At 38.3% G+C, this 20,030-nt stretch overlaps 1 long non-coding RNA gene and 1 other non-coding gene across 2 annotated transcripts in view; one reads left to right on the top strand and one right to left on the bottom strand.

The window, feature by feature from the left end:
• The window catches only part of LOC119543404, a 326,071-nt gene that overhangs the window by 85,806 nt on the left and 220,235 nt on the right, over positions 1 to 20,030 (top strand). The gene's annotated exons all lie outside the window — the stretch shown is intronic.
• Positions 16,041 to 16,144, bottom strand: LOC119543578. Its single transcript, XR_005218644.1, has one exon. It is a non-coding gene; the product is annotated as a U6 spliceosomal RNA (small nuclear RNA).

The raw sequence follows: 20,030 nt of genomic DNA, 5'->3' as shown, positions 1-20,030 counted from the left end.
GGTTTTCACATGTGGCATTGAGGAATAGAACCTTCCCCCCCATTCAAATATCCACTCAAATCTTAAGTCCAGAGGGCCAAGATGTTGACTTGTTTACCACTGTGGCTTATTTGTCATTTGTTGCCTTGCTAATTAAATGTATGAATGGATGCATGAAAGAGTTCCAAGATATGGGAACTGTTATTTCTTGCTGAAAGAGGAAGTAAGAAGGTTTCGTTTCATCTTGATTTTTGGTGAGGAACTAAAGAGGGACAGGGAGGAAAAGAAAATAGAGGAATTGTATGATATTCTTTCCATTCTTAGCCCTTTGGACTGAGTTGTGGCCCCTAAGAGAAAGAGAAGAGATAGGGCCAGGAAAGGAAACGGCTGTTTCTCCTGGAAGCTTCTGTGTGACTCTGTGTACCAACAATGTTCCTTGGCGCCCGAGGGACAAAGTTGGTGTGAAAATTTCTTTCTACACTTCTTCCTGCAAGTTTAGGATCACCAGGAGGTAACACCTACGTGTCAGGGATAGCAAAGTTCTGACTCAGGAAATCATGTCAGTAGCAACCCAACCGTTAGCAGAATAGACCTCTGCTAAGGCAATAGTGGTTTTCTTAGGAGAGAGCAGAATTTGTGCTGACTGAAGTGAACAAAATGTTTTTGTGCATATTTGACATATCACCTTACGGGTTCTCACAAATGTATTGGTGGGGAGATTTGCTGTGATAGGATTGGCTGCAAGAAATTTTGCATGCATGGGGACAGAAATAGGATCTTTGGATTATTGATATGATTATAATTTCTTTAAGTGGCCTAGGCTGGTGAGGCTTGGTCAAAGTTGCTTATCACTAATGCTAGCTGTTGGACCAAAGGGTGATAAAGAGAGCTCCTTCAGGTGTCCTATGGAAGTTTTGAAATCTTGACAGTGACCTTTAGGATATTGCCTACTTTGAAGTTGGAAATTTTAAGCTATCTTCCATGGCTTCAAATTAAATACCAGTTAATCAAATGGCAGAGTCAACAACTCTAATTTGCACCTGAAAAATGGAAGGAATTTAGGTATCTCTAGTAATGACACCTGAGAATATAGCGATACAAGAGGTACACCTTTCTTTAGGAGATGTGTTTTTCTCATGCAAAATAAATTTGCTGCTTAAATAGCACAAAAAAGAGGCAGAGACCATAAGCATTCCACTCCTCCCAGGATAAGTATTAAAATAACACCCCCTCCCCCATATGGCTGCATCATAAGGTAGATTTACTTTCAGCAAACACTGGGCCAACTTTTCAACTCACTCTTGGTCCCCAAAGAGTTCCCTATGAAATAAGGGAAAGTGTCATAGCCCAGATGAAGTCACCGGGGGAAATTTAGTCTTCTGGTTAAACTTAGTCTGCCTAATCATATCTCTCCCTAATCACTGATTCTCGGTAAGTCATGGGGATCACAGCAGAAGTAGAAATAAATCCAATCCTTATTTGATCTCTCACTCACTAAAAAAAAAAAAAAAAAAAAATTAAATACATTCATATCACACTACTAAGCCAATTCTGTGTTCTCAGGTCAAATTCATATAGGGTACCAGTGTGAAAATGACTCTTTCTTTCTTATTAAAATGAGCAGTGCTTTTTTAACCAAAGCTTTTTGGCCATGAGATGATGAATATGAAGATGCTTTGTAAACTGTAAATTACCATACAAAAATGAGAAATTGAACATAAATTACCACATAGAACAGATTACTGCACTACCCATAGAAAGAATACAATATTTACATTTAGGAGGAAAACTATTGTGTGTGTGTGTGCACATGTGCAGTATATTTCTAGAAAAAGTGCTGAAATAAGGAGATCAGCTATGCACAGTAGTTACTTCCGGGGTGTGGCCCTTACATTATGACATTCTATATTGTTCAAATTGCTTCTCACCTTAGAGTGCATTACTTTTGTTATTAAAAATATTTTAATATAAAAAATCTAAAATCAGAGGTTCTCTCAAATCTGCTGGTGCATAATTAATCTTCAAATATTCAGTCATTGATTTCATCAAAGCAGCCTTTATACTATCTCTGTTGAGTGGCATGTTGTCAGATCTAATATTAAAACAACAATTCCATTAACTCTTGGGTTACATACTGTAGGAAACAAAAATTTCATGGATAAGTGATGGACTCTTGAGCCAGATTGCCTGTAATCAAATCTCAGTACCTCCCCTTTCTAGCTGTGTGACCTTGTGTGAGTTATTTAACCTCTTCATGCCTCATATTTATCATCCAAATATAGGGATAATAATAGTACTTACCTCATAGAGCTGTTATTGGAATTAAATGAGCCAGTGTTTGAAAGTTACTTAGAACACATGATGTGCACTGCATCACTGTTTGTTAAACAAAATGACATATAAAATGTATTTTGTCTCAGGAAATTTGCAGTCTCATACGGAAAAGGACAGGGCATATAACAACAGTATGTAGATCAAAGATGTTATAGAAGCTTTAGCTAGGTTCCCCCAGCCTCCATTTTGCCCTCCTATTTGATGAGATAGGAAGGGTAAAAACTACATTATCAGGAAGATTTGCAGCTAGGATTTTGGATTCAAACTGGGTTATGCCATTTGGGTATACTCATAAGATTTGGATGCCAGAAATGGCTACCTTTCTGCTGCTGCCAACCACTTTGGAGAGATGCAAGCTTTGTGGTGGCTAAATGTTGGATTTGAATGTTTAGTCACCACCTTGGTATCATAGCAGCAGCTGCTTCACTGCTGGTTGGCAGCTAAGATGGTGTGACCTTACCACCAACAGGTGAGTGGCAGTGTCCTAATCCTCCAGCTCTCAGAACTAATTCCCTGTATTGATTCTACTTATGTTTGAAATATCTAGGATAGTTTCTACTTCCTGGGATGAACTCTGACTTATACAAAGAGAGAAAAAGTAAATCTCATTAGCCAATGGAGAAATCAGGTGTTCTGGTAAAACTAAGAGGAGGGGTATAACCCCCTGCAGGAGAAAGGAATAAGCAAAATCCTGGACTCAAGGATGAACGTGGCAGGATTGGAGGACATTTGACTACAGTAGAAGATGTACCTAGAGGTGGTGAAAGATAAGGTTGGAGGAAGGTTTGAACCAGATTTTGGAGAGCTTTGAGTATAAGGTGTTTGGACTGTACTTTAGACAATAAAGAGGTAGAAATGTGTTTGGTTTTTTTTTGTTTGTTTTGTTTTTGAACAGGGCAATGATTAGGGTCAACCTAGAGAAAGAAAGAGAGAATGAGAAAATGAGGGGCGGGGGTCACGGGAATGATCTTTTCAAAAATGTTACTCTGTGCTAACTTTTCCCTGGGAATTTTAAGTTCAATTTAACAAGCATTTATTGAGAGAATACCATGTGCGTGGTACTAAAGGGTGGCAATGTAATTTGTTTCTTTGACTGCTGACAGGGAGACCAGGAAGCATGTCTGGAAGCATCTAGGAGGTAAGAAATGAGACAGGCAAATGTGAGCAAATGTAATGCCAATAGTGTGTTCCGTCCTGATATCCTAATTCTAGGGGCATCTCTGGTTTTTGTGAGATTGAGATTTTTTACCGTTTACAAGTGACGTTCGCTATGAAATAAAAGTACTTGGGAGATGTGGGCCTGCAGCCCCCTTCCCTGGTCCTCTGGTAGGTAATTTCACCATTCTAAGCCTCACGTTCTTTTTAGCACTGTTCAGACCCAGAACGTGTTCGTGCAGAGCATGGGCTGGTGCTGCTGGGAGACCGAAAAACACACCAGGCATAGAAGTAGACATAGATTTATTGGGACTTGCAAACAGGAAGAGGTTCTCCAGAGGTGGCCAGTCCAGAGGTTTAGCACTCCACGAGGAATAGGAGTGTGTGGGGGTGGGAGGGGGGGCATAATATGTGATTTTATAACAAAGACATTCCATATGGTATGAGGACATTGGATCTGTAGTATAATCATTAAAGGGGTCTAAAACCTGATGTTTTACTAAGATTAGTGTTTAAGACTAAGGTACAATCAGTGCTGTTTTTATATCCGTGGTTACATTCTCCCCCTCTGGAGAGATTGTTTACTTTCTTGACCTTTATCCTTGGCTAAAGCAGGTTTGTTCCAGTCCATATTTAGGAGGGGGCCTGGGCCCTGAGCAGCCATAAGCACAAATGGAAAAAAAACTACAACATTACAGTGTTGGGAAGATTAATTAAATTTATATGTGTAAAAGCACTTAACATTGAAAAATATATAAAAATGTAAAGTACACAAATGTGTTTCCAAGTGGACAGACTTGCTATGTGCAAAGATTTTTCAAAAATTTCCTTTTCACAGGGTGTCAGAAGTGTTTCAGCTAGCAGAAATAAATATGCTAATTGGAAGTAGATGAATCATAATCTGTGTCTTTTTTGTGAGGTTAGGTGTGATCTGAACTATGTGTAGCTTACAAAAGAGAAGCATGATTAAAACAATTACTTGGTGGTCTGTCACTGGTCTTAAAAAGATGCCTCTGTCTTTTGGCTTCTCTATTTAAACACCTAAGTTCAGACCATATTTTCTTCACATAGTCAATTGGAATATCATATGTTTTTACATTGTGATTTGTCTTCCTTTATATTCTATATCTGTCCAATCTCTTTATTCTAGGATTAGTCTATAGTATTTTTTAAAATTAAAAGTAGATCTGTCATTAGGCCTATCAACTGCCCTTGCACCCCATTGTCATAATGTGCCCTTCATCTGCTTTGCACATGCTCTCTTAAAACAGTACAGGGTGAGGAGAGCAAGAGTAAGACAGAATGTTTTAAAAACATGCATACAAAAGTACACATGGTGTCTTATTTCTCTGGGGCTGCCATAAAAAAACACTACAGACTGAAGGACTTTAAACAACAGAAATTTATTCTTTCATAGTTCATGAGGCTAGAAGTCCAAAATCAGGGTGTTGGCAGGGTTGGTTGGTGCCTTCTGGAAGCTCTGAGAGTCTGTTCCATGCTTCTTCCATCTACTGGTAGTTGCTGGCATCCTTGACAATCTTTGGCATTTGTAGCTGTATCACTCCTTGGTCTATAGGTGCATCACTCTTATTTCTGTCTCCATCTTCACATGGCATTCTTTCCTCTATAAGTCTGTATCTCTGTGTGCCTTCTCTTCTTCTTAAGACACCAGTGATACTGGATTTAGGGCCCACCCTTTTCCAATATGACCTCCTCCTAACTAATTATATCTGCAAAGACCCTATTTCCAAATAAGGTTACATTCTGAGGTTTCAGGTGGATGTGGTTTTTGGGAGGCCATTATGCAACTCAGTACACATGGGGTTCTTGACACAAGACTGGAAGAGGAATGTGGATGGGTTCTCCCAGTACAAATAGGTGATCTCTCCCAATTTGCAGAGCACCTTGTGGAAATAAATGGCTTCTTACAAGTTCCCCTCCCTTCTCCACCTACTCCAAGGCCAGTTCACTGATACATGAGCCACCAGGCTCTCCAGGTCACTAGCTAGGACTTACACATCAGGGATAAGGAGCTGTGTGCCAAATTTTCCCTTCTATCCTCTTTCTTGTCCCAGATGGGGCAGGGCACTCTTTTTGCTGTGGTCTTCATTTGGCCTCTATTTTTCAGTATTTAAGGTCAAATGATTCTAACTGAGCTACTCTCTTTTTTTCTTCATACATATGTATACCTTCTTTTTATCAAGTGTGTCAGAAATGGTTAGTGCTCACCACTATCTTATTCTCCTCTTCTTTCTTAGTGTGCAATCAAATACATATCCTGGCCTCAGAGTTGGGGCTAAAGCCTCCTCTCCATCCTTACCCTTCAGCTGAAGGGAGAGGACTCATAGGATGGAGAAGAGGGCAAAACCACATGATAAAAGGGGCCTGTGTCCCTGAATGACAGTGTGGAGCAGACCCCTGTCCCCTTGTTCACTGACCCACATTGTATGTGGCTGAGATTTCTGGGTTTATCAATTGGAGAGAGAATATTAATTAAGCAGTATGTGGCAGGTAGCTAAGAAACATATTGGTAACTGGAAAGTTCTCCTCATCTCTGTTATTCTGGAGAACAAAAAATGATTGAACTTTTGTCTATGATAATGTACAAGAAATAATACATGTGTACTGAGCCTGTAACTCTAGACTAAATAGTTGGGAAAGTTAGAGTAATAGTGCATGTTGGCTGTTATTAACTGCCTTGAGAAAGTTATTATGAGAAAGAGATGAGCTGGAAGAAATCGAAAGGACATGGAGTCCAGCAATTTAGGACTTTCATCGATTGGGCACTGTCAGCAGTCAGCTCCTTCTAGATCCCAATTAGTGGGAAATAAAATTGGAGAAGACGGTGAAAGGCAAAGGCCTGTTAAGACTCAGTCTATGGCAGAGATCAGACTGAGGGTGTAACCTTTCCACACAAGACTGATGATCTCAAGGTAGCTGCCAACAAGTTGAGAAAGAGAAAAGAGAAGCAAAGAAATAAGTCAGATTTTATAACTATCTATGAAAGAACTTTAGATGAAGTTAGTAGCATTACAACTCTCTGGAAGCAAAGAGATCATAAACCTATAGAGTTTTTGAAGAAATTGCATTACCAAAGAATTCTCAAGCCAAAGGAAAGAATCTGTGACTTTTTGAGATGTCTAATCCTACAGGTCTCCATGTTCATACCAATAGGAAGTAGGCTGTGAGATCTGGAAGCCACTGTGCCAGATGTCCTCTGTCACACACCATCCCTATATCCTGCAGCTTTCTCTGCTGGACCCCAGGAGGCTGACGGATGGAGTACATAAAAGGGTTCCCTTCCCACCTGTTTGACTTGGGTTTGCTCTAATGGGAACACCAGCAGGAGAGTGGAGGAAGGAAAGACAGAGAGGGCAGGGTATTTATTTTCCTGTTCCCTTCTTGCAAGATTGTTTTGGACTGGATGTGCCTCTATTCCAAAGGGCACCATTTCTTTCAGATTTGTTTTTCTACAGGACTTTTTCTGTCAGGCCCAGTGGTGGAAAAAACTGCATAGTTACTAAGCTTGGGTCACTATATTGTTCCGTGTTGTTCCCCTTCACCTTACCGCACTTCTGTAAATAGTCGTTTTGCAAATAAATTCCCTTTAAATTATTATCCTAATTTAAGCATGCCATCTGTTTTTTGTTTGTTTGTTTGTTTTTTGGTGGGATAATATGCCACCTACAAGGTTACACTTCACAACACACACTTCAGATGTGATGACAGAGGATGATGGAGAAGGAACAACTTTATAGAAGGTGGATCTAGAGGCAGAGAGAAGCATGGACAAAGGACATATTCCCAGAGAGCAGAATCAAGATCTAACCAAAGAAATTTCCCCGTGTTTAGGCAAGGTGTGCCCAGTAGGATTTCCCATTCTTTCTTTGTGAATGGGAGTTTTTATTGGGGTTTTCCTACCCCCTTTTCACCACTGAAAACTAGAAGAGGATTTCGACAACTTGTCTTTTTGGCTCACAGTTTGTCAGACCAAAGGACCGAGTCATATTCAGGCTTGACAGAGGTAACTCCCCAGACTGGAGGCAGTGACTGTTTCCTTTGGCAAGGAGATGAGTATGTTTAGCGTGTAGGGGAAGGGAGCAGAAAGGTTTGATGACCAGAGGGCAGATTGTGGCAGAGACTATTAGAAAACTACAAAGACCTAGAAGAAGGCTAACCAGAATGAGGAAGAACACAAAATCCCTGAAAGACTAAATGGAGCAGAGTCCTCCCACAAATTGGCATTAAACTGAGAGTGAATGAGAAATAAACTTTTACTCTAAAACCAATGAACTTGGGAAGGTTTGTTTACCTTAAGTAATGTAATCAGTTAGAACATTTTCAGGTGCAGTTGTCAGACACCCCAACCTAAACTGGCTGAAGCTAAAATGGAATTTATGAACTTACATAGAGTAAAGTCCAGCGTTAAGGCAAACTTTTATGCACTGCTTGATGCAGAATCTCAGTGTCACCATGATGTCATTCTCTTTGTATCTCAGCTTGGTTAGGTTCTGTTCTCCTCTTTTTACTGACTTCTTTCTTAGGCAGGTTTGCCTTCTCCATTTTATGATGGTTGCAGCAGCTCCAGAATGCACAGTCTTTCAGCTTCATTTTCATGCTTGGCCCACTTTTACTGAACTGGCCCAACTCTGATTCAGTAACTTTTTGCCTATCATGATTGGTGGGATAGGCTGATTTATTAGATCCCATCAGGTCCCCTGGAAGGGAAGGGTGATGCTTATCCCAACTGAGTGATATAGGATAAGAGTGGAGGAATCCCAAAGGCATTGCAGAGTTCTTATTTTCTGGGACAAGATAAATGGATGCTATGTGACAAAAACTGTGAACACCCACTGTATTCTTTTTATGCCCATTCTTCTCTGTTGTCTCCCATTGTTGTTAAGCAACCAAAAAAAAAATCTCTCTTTTTATTTTTGCTATACAGTTCCCCTTTTATATTCCTAATTATAGTTGATATGGGTATGAGAAAAACCATACATTTTGCCAAAGGAGTCTCCCTAATGAAGGGTAGAAGCAGGTATACAGGTCTTGAAAGATAACAGGAAATTTCTATCAGAAGCTCCAAAAAGCTCTCATATCTTTCTCATAATTAAATCCTCTTTCCCTCAAACACAATCATTTAAGGTAAATTTTAAAAACTACTTCTTATTCATTTTCCCATATTTTAAATGTTTAGTTTAATTACTAGTCTTGTAACAGTATTGTTTGTTATTATTTTCATTGCAAATTTAAGCTATATTGTGTTAAATTGGCTTTTGTGAACTTATCTAGGAACCTTACAACTATTTATAACACTGTTACTATGGGGCAATATGTTTTCAGTTTCAAGCAATTTACAAGTATACTTTTACAGCACAACTCGTGTGTAAATGGAGGACTCTTCTATTTATCCTTTGCTGTGTAGCGAACCACCCCAGTACTTTGTGGCACCAAACAATAATTTATTATTATCTCTCATGTTTCTGTGAGTTGTGTGTTCAGTTGGTTGGTCCTCACTTGGGGATCTCATATGGTTGCATAGGGGCTGCAGTCATTGGAAGGCTCAATGGTGGTAGCTGTCTATGATGGCTCTCTCAAATGGCTGGCAGTTGAAACTGGCTGTCCCCTGGCAGCTGAGCTGGGGGTGATGAGAGAGCACCTTCCCTTGGCTTCTCCCCAGAGTATGGCAGCTGAGTTCTAAGAGGGAGAGCTCCAAGAGGTATAGATGGAAGCTGCATGGCTTCTTGTGAGCCAGCCTCAGAGTCCCAAATTGTCATTTCTACCACAATCTATTGGTCAAGCAAGTCCCCAAGGCCCACCCAGATTCAAGAGGAGGAGAATTAGATTCCACCTCTCAAAGTGTTTGCAGCCATCTTTAATCTACCACAGAGCCTCCTGGCATCTCTCCAGAAGTAATATAAAGTAAGTGGTTAAGAGCTGGACTGCCTGCATTCATATCCAGACTTTACCACTCTATTCTCTGTTGATGTTGGGTAAAGTTCGTAACCTCTCCTTTCCTCGGCATCTTCATCTGTATATGGTGATAATATAGCACCTAATTTATAGGATGGTTTGAGAATTATACATGATGCATTACAAAGTACTTGGTTCAATTCCTGGCAAACATGAGCTATCATAATTATCATAATCAGGATTTTAGGATGATATTACAAGGCATGTATTTGACTGGTCCATGACATCCTTTCTATGGGGCTTATACAGGCATGTAAAAGGTCTTTTTATTTAAGACTGTCAGCAGAGGGTGCCAGAATTTTTTAGTGCTTTATTTTTTTCATTTTAAGGACTATATGATCCTACTCTCTCTCCCTCCCAAGATGGAGCTACTTGGATTGTTATCAGCCATCTCTCAAATCCCTTGCACATGTGCTTTTCTTCATAGGCCAGGAGGTTACCACCTTGCCCCTGGTTGGTTACTGGCATGTCATTCATATACCTTTCTTTTCTGTCTTCTCACTTGGTGCCCAGCTTTGTTCATCATGCAGGTCAGTGGGACTCTTCTACTACTAAATTTGGTGACTGATACTACAGGAGCTAATTTTTGACAGGCAAAGTAATTAACATGCTCTGCTATAAATCATGCATTCTAGGATAAATTATCTTTATGCTGAAAATAAAGATTAATTTTCAAGTTAGAAAAGAGAAAATAATGTTTATAGCCTGGTAAATTATTTCAATATTTTCTTTTAAATAGAAGTTAGCATATAGATTCTATTTCAATAATAAATGAAGAAAGATCTGTCCTTTATATCATAAATTCTATGGTGACTTTTTCACCAGTTCTTAAATAGTTAACCCATGACAGTTAACCTGTAGAGATAGCTAGATTTTCATTTTGGCCTAAGAAAATCTGAATAGCTGTTCTACAAACAACAATAACAACAGCAAAATGGCAGAATAGGTTGTAGAAATTATAACTAAGCTAGAGGACATTTTCTGTTTCTGGAAGAAAATGTTACTTGTATCCAAGGAGCATTGTTCTTTTGTGTTTGAACCCCCTTTTCAAAGAAGTCTGGAAGTTTTTATATCTCGGCCTAGAGAGGATAGTAGTTAGGTGCTGAGACAACTAAGAGACTGTCTTTTTGTATAAAGTATACAGAGATTATGAGCCTTCTGGGACTTGGGGAGAGCATATTTCTCAGGTCATCTTGACCTCAGGGGATGGCTAGTACTGTTTCCCATAAGGTTGTCTTCCCTGGGCTCACCAGTGACAGAATGTCAGAGAAAGTAGGGACCAGAGAGTTCATAGAGGACCCATTTTATTTTACAATTGGGGAAACTGGAACCAAAAATGGAAGTTATTTATTTGTGGCCAGTCATCCAGACATAAGTATCATTCTCTTTCCAGTGGACCAGAAAGCCCCTCCAGCAGTCTCTAACCCCTGCTAAAGGCAGATGGCAGGTGTTCTTTGGTTCGGTGTCTATTGTGTTTACACAGGGAATCAATAAAAGATGGCAGGGGACACAGACACGTCTCAACTGGAATTTGTGGATCAGCTCTAGGAACTCTCTTCACTTGGCTATCTCACAGATTGTATTGCTCAGAGAGTAGAGTCACATTCAGGGGCATGTTCCTGCTAATATTGAGCTTTCTCTTAGTCTTAGGAGAAACAAATAGTGTATCAGAGTGTCATAATTAGTGCACCCTTAAACAGGATGTACATGTGCATGCATTCATTCACAGATAATCTTTCAGCACCCACAATATGCCAAGCATCATGTGTAGAGCTGTGTAAGTACAGATACAGCCCTTATCCTCATCATGTTTTAAAAGTGAAAAAATGTTTAACAGTAATCAAATTTCAAATATACAAATTTCTTCTCCTACCCCCTGACTTGCCTTTTCACTCTCTTAGCATTATCTTTTGATGAAGAGAAGTTCATACTTTCTGTAAATATACAATTTATCAATCTTTCCTTTTATGCTTATTGATTTTTGTACCCTATTTAAGACATTTTTGCCTACCATATGAATGTGAAAAAAATTCTCCTGATTTCTTCTACAAACTTTGTTTTACCTTTCATTAATAGATTTATGACTCATCTCAAATTACATTTTTGTGACTGGTATAAGGTTCATTTAATTTTCACATGGATTTCCAAGTGACCCAACACTGTATTTTGAAAAGGCCATCCATTCTTCACTAAGTAGCAGTGGCAACTTTATCTTCAATCAGATGAACACATATAAGTAGGTTATTTTGTGACTCACTGTTCTGTTTCATTGGTCTATTGCCTATTCTTGCACAAATACCACAATATTTTAATTACTATAGCTTCAGAATAAGTCTTGATATGTGATACTGTCTTTTATCTTTGTTCATCTGATACATATGTATATGTCAAACAAATGATTCATATTCAGTATGAAGAGCTCCTATCAGTTAATAAGAAAAACACCAACCACATGGGTTTTTAAATGAGCAAAAGATGTGAACAGGCACTTTGCAAAAGAAGATATCCAAATAGCCAACAAGCACATGAAAAGATGTTCAACTAAATGGTCAGCAGAAGAATGCAAATTTAAATTACAAGAAGATACTACTACACCTCACCAGAAGGACTACAGTGTAAAAATTTAAATCAACAATACCAAGTACTAGTGAGAATTTGTAACAACTGGGACTCCTATACATGATTGGTGGGAGAATAAATTAGTATAATCACTTGGAAAATTAACAATATTTACTAAAACTAAATATATGCTACTTTCTGACCCAGCAATTCTATCTCTAGGTTTATACTGTAGAAAAATAAGTGTTTCTGTTCACCAGAAAACATGTACAAGAATGTTCAGAGCAGCATTACTCCTGATCGCAAAAATCTGGAAAGAACTCAAATGTCCATTAGCAGAAAAATGGATAAATAAATTGTACTATATTTATACAGTGTAATACTATAATACTATACAACAGTGAAAATCAATGAATAGTGTTATGTGCGCCAACAAGGATGAATCTCATAGGACTATTTAATGAAAAAAAAGGAAGACATTAAGGAAGTACATTGTACATTATCCATTTATATAAAGTTCAAGAGCAAGTTAAACAAATCAAGGGTGCTAGATGTCAAAATAATGGGATTCAACTGGGAATGGGAATATGGAAGTCTGTTAAGATACTGGAAATGTTCCTTATTTTGATTTGGGTGGTAGATATATGAATTTATGCATCTATCAAATTTAAGTTGTACCATTAAGATCCATGCACTTTATTGTATATAAACCTTATCTCAATAAAAAAGAAAATCAAATATTTGCTTCTTTGAGTTAAGGGAAATGGACACATCTATTTGCAGTTGCTATAGGACTCTTTAGCAGAGGCTGGTTAAGCTATGGTATACTTCAGTACCTTTTCCCCAAATCATTCACTGACATATTTCCAACTAGCCTCATTTCTGTTGCTAATAACTGACTTTCCTCTACTCTTTTATTAAGTCACTAGAATTTTCTTCATAATCATTATAAAAGTTTTCCAGCTGTCTTACTCATAATGTCTGATTCATGGGGTGTTTGGAGTTTTATCAAGTTGACAATGAAAAACAGTGTTAAAGAAATGGTCACTGGTCAAATAATAACCCAGAATATATGGTGAGTCTGGTAAAATATAGAAGGTGAAGGCAGAGCCAGTATACATGGCAGCTGAAGAGAGACCTTCTCAGGACTGTGCTGTATTTGCTGAACTGTTGTCCTGTTTCTGACTACTGTTATTCAAAATGGTGCTAATGCTTAGTTCAAGTACTCTTAGAATTCAGAATTGTAACAGCAAATCATAATTTAGTAGTCATATTCTTATCAATCTTGTAAAAGTGCTGCTATATGTTTCATTTTTAATTATAATTAAATCAATCGGCACTTGAGGATTTCAGAGAGTATTTGCAACATCTCTTGGAAAAATTAATATCTCCTGCAGGGTGTTGCAAAACAAGGGGTTTTAATCACTTACAGCCTTTTCTCACCTTTAAACATGCTACAGATTCAAATAACGTATCTCTGCAGTAAGATCTGGATTTTGGCTCACAATCTTAAAAAAAAAAAAAAGTCCCATCCCACCAACTGACAGTGTTTCAAGCTATTAATAGCCTGATCTCTGTATACTTGGTTCTCTGATATTTTTAGAGTCTGCATTGGAGTGCATTAAATTGTTTTTCTCTCTTCTTAAAAAAGTAATTATTGAGACTAGATTCTGCCAACATTTTACAAAATAAAATAATAGCTTTGGAATTGTTTAGAACTACAATATTACTACTTTCTCATTATTATTGTGAGGAGTATTTTTAGTGATTTATTTCATGAAAGCAGAGCATTCTGTGTAGCCCATCATTACATTAGTTTATGTTTACTGTACTTTACTTCAGATTGCCCTTGTAGGGGGTACAGAATGCATATTTTCTTTCAACAAGGGAATATAACGCACTCAAAAGTCAAATCAAGAGAAACCCATGTTGGGAAATGATTACAGCCAAAGGTATGAAATTACACCCACTTCATTAATTACTGCTAATCTAATTTTATTTTTAGCTCCTAAGACAACACCCTGAAAACTTTCTTCTCCTAGATGACCTATATAAAGGCCTTTTACAAACCCAATAAAAGTAACCTAGTAATAGTGTCAAAAACAAAGAGAGGCTACCTTTTGAATAAAAGCCTCTCATCTGAATCCTAGTTATAACACATTACCTCTACTGTAGCCCATGGCAAAGATGTTGCCTCTAAATCAATGCCAGGCATATACATGGCATTAATAGGCCCCTGTGCCAGGCTGCCAATCCTGGCAGTTGGAGCATGGAAAGAGGGACTCAAATTTTAAGGAGGGTAAGGTCCCTTCTCATGAACCAGACCCTGCCCGAGGTCTGCCCTATCAGATTACAACTAAGTTAGACCTCTTAGGATTCAGAAATTTCCTCTTAGCATTCCTGAACCATGAGATAAAAGGCCTGGGTCTTCAAAGGATTCTTGTTTTGGTTTGCTAAAACTGCCAGAATGCAATATACCAGAAAGGGGCTGGCTTTTACAATGAGGATTTATTAGTTTACAAATTTACAGTTCTAAGGCCATGAAAATGTCCCAACAGAATGATACCTTCTCTGAAGAAAGGCTGCTGGCATCTGGGACATCTCTGTCTATGAGAAGGCACATGGCTGGCATCTACTGGTGCTTCTCTTCTCGGTTTTCTTGATTTCAGCTTCTGACCTCAGTACCTTCTTCTCTCAACTTCTGTGGGTGTGCCCTTCTCTTTCAGTTTCTCTGGGGCTTCTCTGAGTTCTCTGAGGTTGTTTTTTTTTTTCTTTTTTTTTCTTTTATCCTCTTATAAGGGACTCCACTAAAAGGATTAAGACCCACCTTGAATGAGCTAGGCCACATCTCAACTGAAATAACCTAACCAAAAGATTCCACCCACAGCAGATCTGCACCCTCAGGAATGGATTAAAACATGGCCTTTTCTGGAGTACATAACAGTTTCAAAGTACCACACTTGTCAAATAAAATTATTTCTTAGGACATTTGATAATAAGGCCATCCCTGATGAAGCTTCCTTTGGCTTCTTTTCTTTTTTTTGTACCCATACTCTTTAAGTAACATCTCTACGTCTCTTCAGGTTCCAGATAAGTTATTTTGATAGCCTATTGAACATCTCTGCCTTCAAATATAAAACACTTAAAAAAATAATGTATTTATCTATCTGGTTAATAGCACCCTACAAAAAGTTCAGACCCTTTAACATAACTATATTGTGTATTCTTCCTATCTAATGGTATATTCTATTATATTACTTCTCTCATAAATACTTTATGCTCTGGCCTTAAAAAACAAAAAACAAAAACAAAAAAACTGCGCCCAGTTCTTCAACTTCTATCCTACTGCTTTTCTCTGTGCCAAAAATACACTTTATCTATCCTTGTTCTTTTGGGTTTTGTTTGTTTTCTTTCAAAATTCAAGTAAATATAAAACAGTTCCTACTCCTTCTCTCCCATCTTAGTCTCAAAAGCATTAGGTGGTCTCTCTTCTGTTCTGATAGTGTCTTTTTTTTTTTTTTTTAAGTGAGCAATTGAGTGGATTTACTACATTCAAAGTGTTGTACAGTTACCACCTCTGTCTAGTTTCAAAACATTTTCATCACCCTAAAAGAAAATCCCACGATCATTAAACAGTTGCCCCCCCCCCCCCCCTTATCCCACTCCCCAGCCCCTGGCAACCACCATTCTGTGTTCTGGATATCTGACACAAATGGAATCACTCAATATGTGACCTTTTGTGAGTGGCTTGTTTTACTTTTTGTAATGTTTTTGAGGTTCATCCAAGTTATAGCATTTATATAGCAGTGCTTCATTCCTTTTTATGGCTACATAATATTCCATTGTATGCATATACTACAATGCATACAATTGTATGCATATACTGTTGATGGACATTTGAGCTGTTTCCACCTTTTGGCTATTGTGAATAGTGCTGCTGTAAGCATGCATGTGGTGCTTTGTTTGAGTCCCTGTTTTCAGTTCTTTGGGTTATATTCCTAGGAGTGGAATTGCTGGGTCATATGGTAATTTCATGTTTAAAAAATATGGAATGCTTCACAAATTTGTGTATCATCCTTGGGCAGGGGCCATGCTAATCTCTGTATTGTTCCAATTTTAGTATATGTGCTGCTGAAGCAAGCACTGTTCTGATAGTATCTTAAGCAGGCCTGTATTTAGTGTCAGTAGGTTTAATTATTTTAGTGTATTTGTGTCTGTGTCGGAATCCCTCTAGAAATGCTATGCCAAATATTGTTGCCAGTAGACACATTTGGCTGTTTAAATTTTAATGTTAATTTATTAACATTAAATAAAATTTAAAAATTAGTTCCTCAGTCACCCTGTCCACTTTTGGATAGTGGCTACTCTTTCCACCATTGAAGAAAGTTCTATAGGATTATGTTGATCTACAGAGTGAGCTTTGTGGGACAGACAATATTTACCATATATATTTCAGTGCTTCACATGCAAGTGTTGCTCAGTAAGTATCTGTTGGTTGAATATATAAATAAACATATTTTTATATTACTAGTACGCAGCAGGCAACTGACAAATGTTTGTTAATTGAGTGATTCCATGAATCAGTATCTTAAACATTGCTGACTTTGAACTTCCTGATTTTTAATCTTGTTCTGTCTTAATATTCTAGATCATCATCCCTAATCTTGATTAATGATATTTCTTAATTAATGTCCATGCCTCCAGTCTAATTCCTTTTCAATCTATAATCTAACTTTCTACTATAGTGAACTTCCTAAATAATAATAATACTGTTCTTAATCATATTTCTTTGCTTAAAAACCTTGCATTGGTCCATTGCCAAAACTTTTCCTTCACAGACAATGGGAATGGAGGTACAACTTTGGGTATGTAATTAACACCACTGAATTAAATATTCAAAATGAAAAGAGAAATTTTAGATTGTGTATAAGTTTCTATACACACACAAAGAACTGTATAACACAATGTAAACAGTGTATTAAGGTTAATAGCATAATTATAATAATACTGTTTCATGAATTGTAACAAAGGTAACACACTGATGCAAAATGTTAATAATAGGGAAAACTGCCTTCATATGAAGGGGGATATGGTAACTTTGTACTCCCTGCCTGATGTTTCTGTGAACCTACAATTGTACTAATAAAAAAAATTAAAAAAAAAAAAACAAAAAAAAACCTTACAATGGGATGTCTGCTTCAGACCACATTGGAGTAACTGATACAGAGAGCCTTTCATTGTAAACAACTAGAAAACTGAAAAATATTTAGAAAACATCCATTTTCAAAAATTGGACAATAAACAGAACAAGATTGGTATCTTTAAGAGCAGGAAAACAAATAAGCTGATCAACTTTTGCTTGGGAGTACTTTAAACACTAGGGTGAAAGGAAGTGTAATCAAATCAGAGCATGGAATCTTGAGTTCTGACAAACCAAAGTGAAGAGACCTTGCTGAAAGCCCAAAGCCTTTAGTAAAGACAGCAAAATGATCATTCCTTAGTCATATTGCACTACTCTCACTACAGTAAAAACTTTTCTAGACCTACCCTAACAAATATTTAAAATAATCCTCAGAAGAATTAAGCTGCTCCACAAGTAACTTAACTTTTTTATCTTTTAAAGAAAACAACCAAAATTCAGACAATCTACAACAAAATAAAAAATTCTAGATATATGATAAAGCAGGAAAATGTGACCCTACACCAGAAAAAAAGAAATAAATCAATAGAATCAAGTGCAGACTTGCCAGAGATGGGACAGAAATAATAGCATTAAGAGGCAATAATTTGGAAGATTGTGGAAAGATGGCAGAGTAGGGAGCTCCAGGACTCAGTCAGCATTAAACAGAACAACATTAAACAGGCTGAAACAATGATTTTGAAATGCCAGAGACCAGAAGAACACTCTATACATCCAAGAACAAGCAGGAGGAAGAGGCTGAAAAATGATGGTAAGGAATAGTAAATTGCTCTTCCCAATGGTGGATCCCAGTGCCCAGCCCACGCTTACATAGCATCACGGGGTCCAGTGTCTTGCTAGCTCACTGGTGACAAAAAGGGATGTAAAACTCCTCTTCCTCAAAACCATGGGTGGGCATGGCCACTCACTGATCACAGCTTTTGATTAGTGACCTTGGATCATTGTTTGCCTGGCTCTGAGGGCAACTGTTGTCTCAATACACCCCCAGACAAAGGCCACAGCAGAGGAGACTTAAGATGCTACACTTTCTCAGAGCTGTGAGGAACAGTTACTTTAAGGGTTGCATTTGCTAAGCAGGCCAAGAAAGCTCAGCATTGGGGACCCATAAAAGAAATTCTTGGCACCCTTCCTGGTCCCCTCCCCAGGGCATTTGGAGCTGGTCTGCCCTACCTTTGTGGGTCCTTGGCCCTGTTTCAGCTGGAAAAGACTAACTTGGGGAAGTCTTCTCCTGTAGGCCCCAGTCCCTTCCTCCCAGAATTAACCTTCAGGCAAAAGCAGCTTGGGACAATGAAAGGAGCAAAGAAACTATAGAGGCAGACAATCTGGGGCAAAGTTTTGCAGCTTCAAACACCCAGGAGAAGGAGGTCTGTCTCCTGGGAAATAGAGGTGTGCCAGTTTGAATATATTGTGTCCACCAAATGCCATTATCTTTGATGTAATCTTGTGTGGGCAGAAGTTATCAGTGTTGATTAGATTGTAATTCTTTGAGTGTTTCTTTGGAATGCACCCCACCCAGCTGTGGATGATGACTCTGATTGGATAATTTCCATGGAGGTGTTGCTCCACCCATTGGATGGGCCTTGATCAGTGGAGCCATATAAATGAGCTGACGGGCAGAGGGAACTCAGTGCAGCTGTGAGTGACATTTTGAAGAGGAGCTACAGCCAAGAGAGACGCTTTGAAGAAAGCACAGGAGCTGCAGATGAGAGACAGTTTGAAAACGGCTGTTGAAAGCAGACTCGTGCTCCAGAGAAGCTGAGAGAGGACAAATATCCCAAGTGCAACTAAGAGTGACATTTTTGAGGAACTGCAGCCTAGAGAGGAGAAATGGGAAAAAGCCATTTTGAAACCAGAACTTTGGAGCAGACACCAACCACATGTCTTCCCAGCTAACAGAGGTTTTCCAAACACCACTGGCCATCCTCCAGTGAAGGTACCCAATTGCTGATGTGTTTGAAGGTACCCAATTGCTGATGTGTTACCTTGGACACTTTATGGCCTTAAGACTGCAACTGTGTAACCAAATAAACCCCCTTTTATGAAAGCCAATCCATCTCTGGTGTTTTGCATTCCGGCAGCATTAGCAAACTAGAACAAGAGGGTACAACCAAATTCCTGTAAACAGGGATACGCCAAAACAACTAACAAGAAAAAGCCCAGGACAAGACACAGGGCCAGAAATACAAGGAAAACCCAATATACTGCATTTGTCTTGGACAACTTTCTTGATAGGATTTTCAAGATTTTCAAGAAAATCGGTCTTATCACCAGCTGGTTACAAATTCAAGAACAGACATCTTGGAATAAATTTTAGGATTAGCATTTTAAAATATGAAAATGTACAGTGTGCAACAAAAGAGTAAAAGACAAAGGTAAACACGATATGTTGGCCCACCAATGAAAGAGGATAAAAATCCAGAAAACACCAACAAGAAAGGACAGAATGAAGACATACTGAACAAAGCCTTTAAAAAAATGGTCTTAAAAATGCTCAAGTTGATGAAGGAAAATACGGAGAAAGAACTAAAGGATATCAGAAAAACAATGAATGAGCAAATGTGAGAATCTTAGCAAAGAGACACTGTTTTGGTTTGCTAAAGCTGCTGGAATGCAATATAACAGAAATGGGTTGGCTTTTTCAATGGAGATTTATTAACTTACAATTTACAGTTCTTAGGCCATGAATGTCCTACTCAAGGCATCACCAGGACAATACCTGAACTCTAAAGACAGGCTGCTGGCATTTGGGACACCTCTGTCAAAAGGGAAGGCTCATGGCAGCTTCTGCTTGTCCTTTACCCCTGAATTTCATTCTGGTTCTAGTGACTTT

The sequence above is a fragment of the Choloepus didactylus genome, chromosome 8, assembly GCF_015220235.1.
Source record: "Choloepus didactylus isolate mChoDid1 chromosome 8, mChoDid1.pri, whole genome shotgun sequence".
NCBI classification, from domain to species: domain Eukaryota; kingdom Metazoa; phylum Chordata; class Mammalia; order Pilosa; family Megalonychidae; genus Choloepus; species Choloepus didactylus.
The sequence above is the reverse complement of the archived record's forward strand: the minus strand, read 5'-3'. Positions and strand labels throughout refer to the sequence as shown.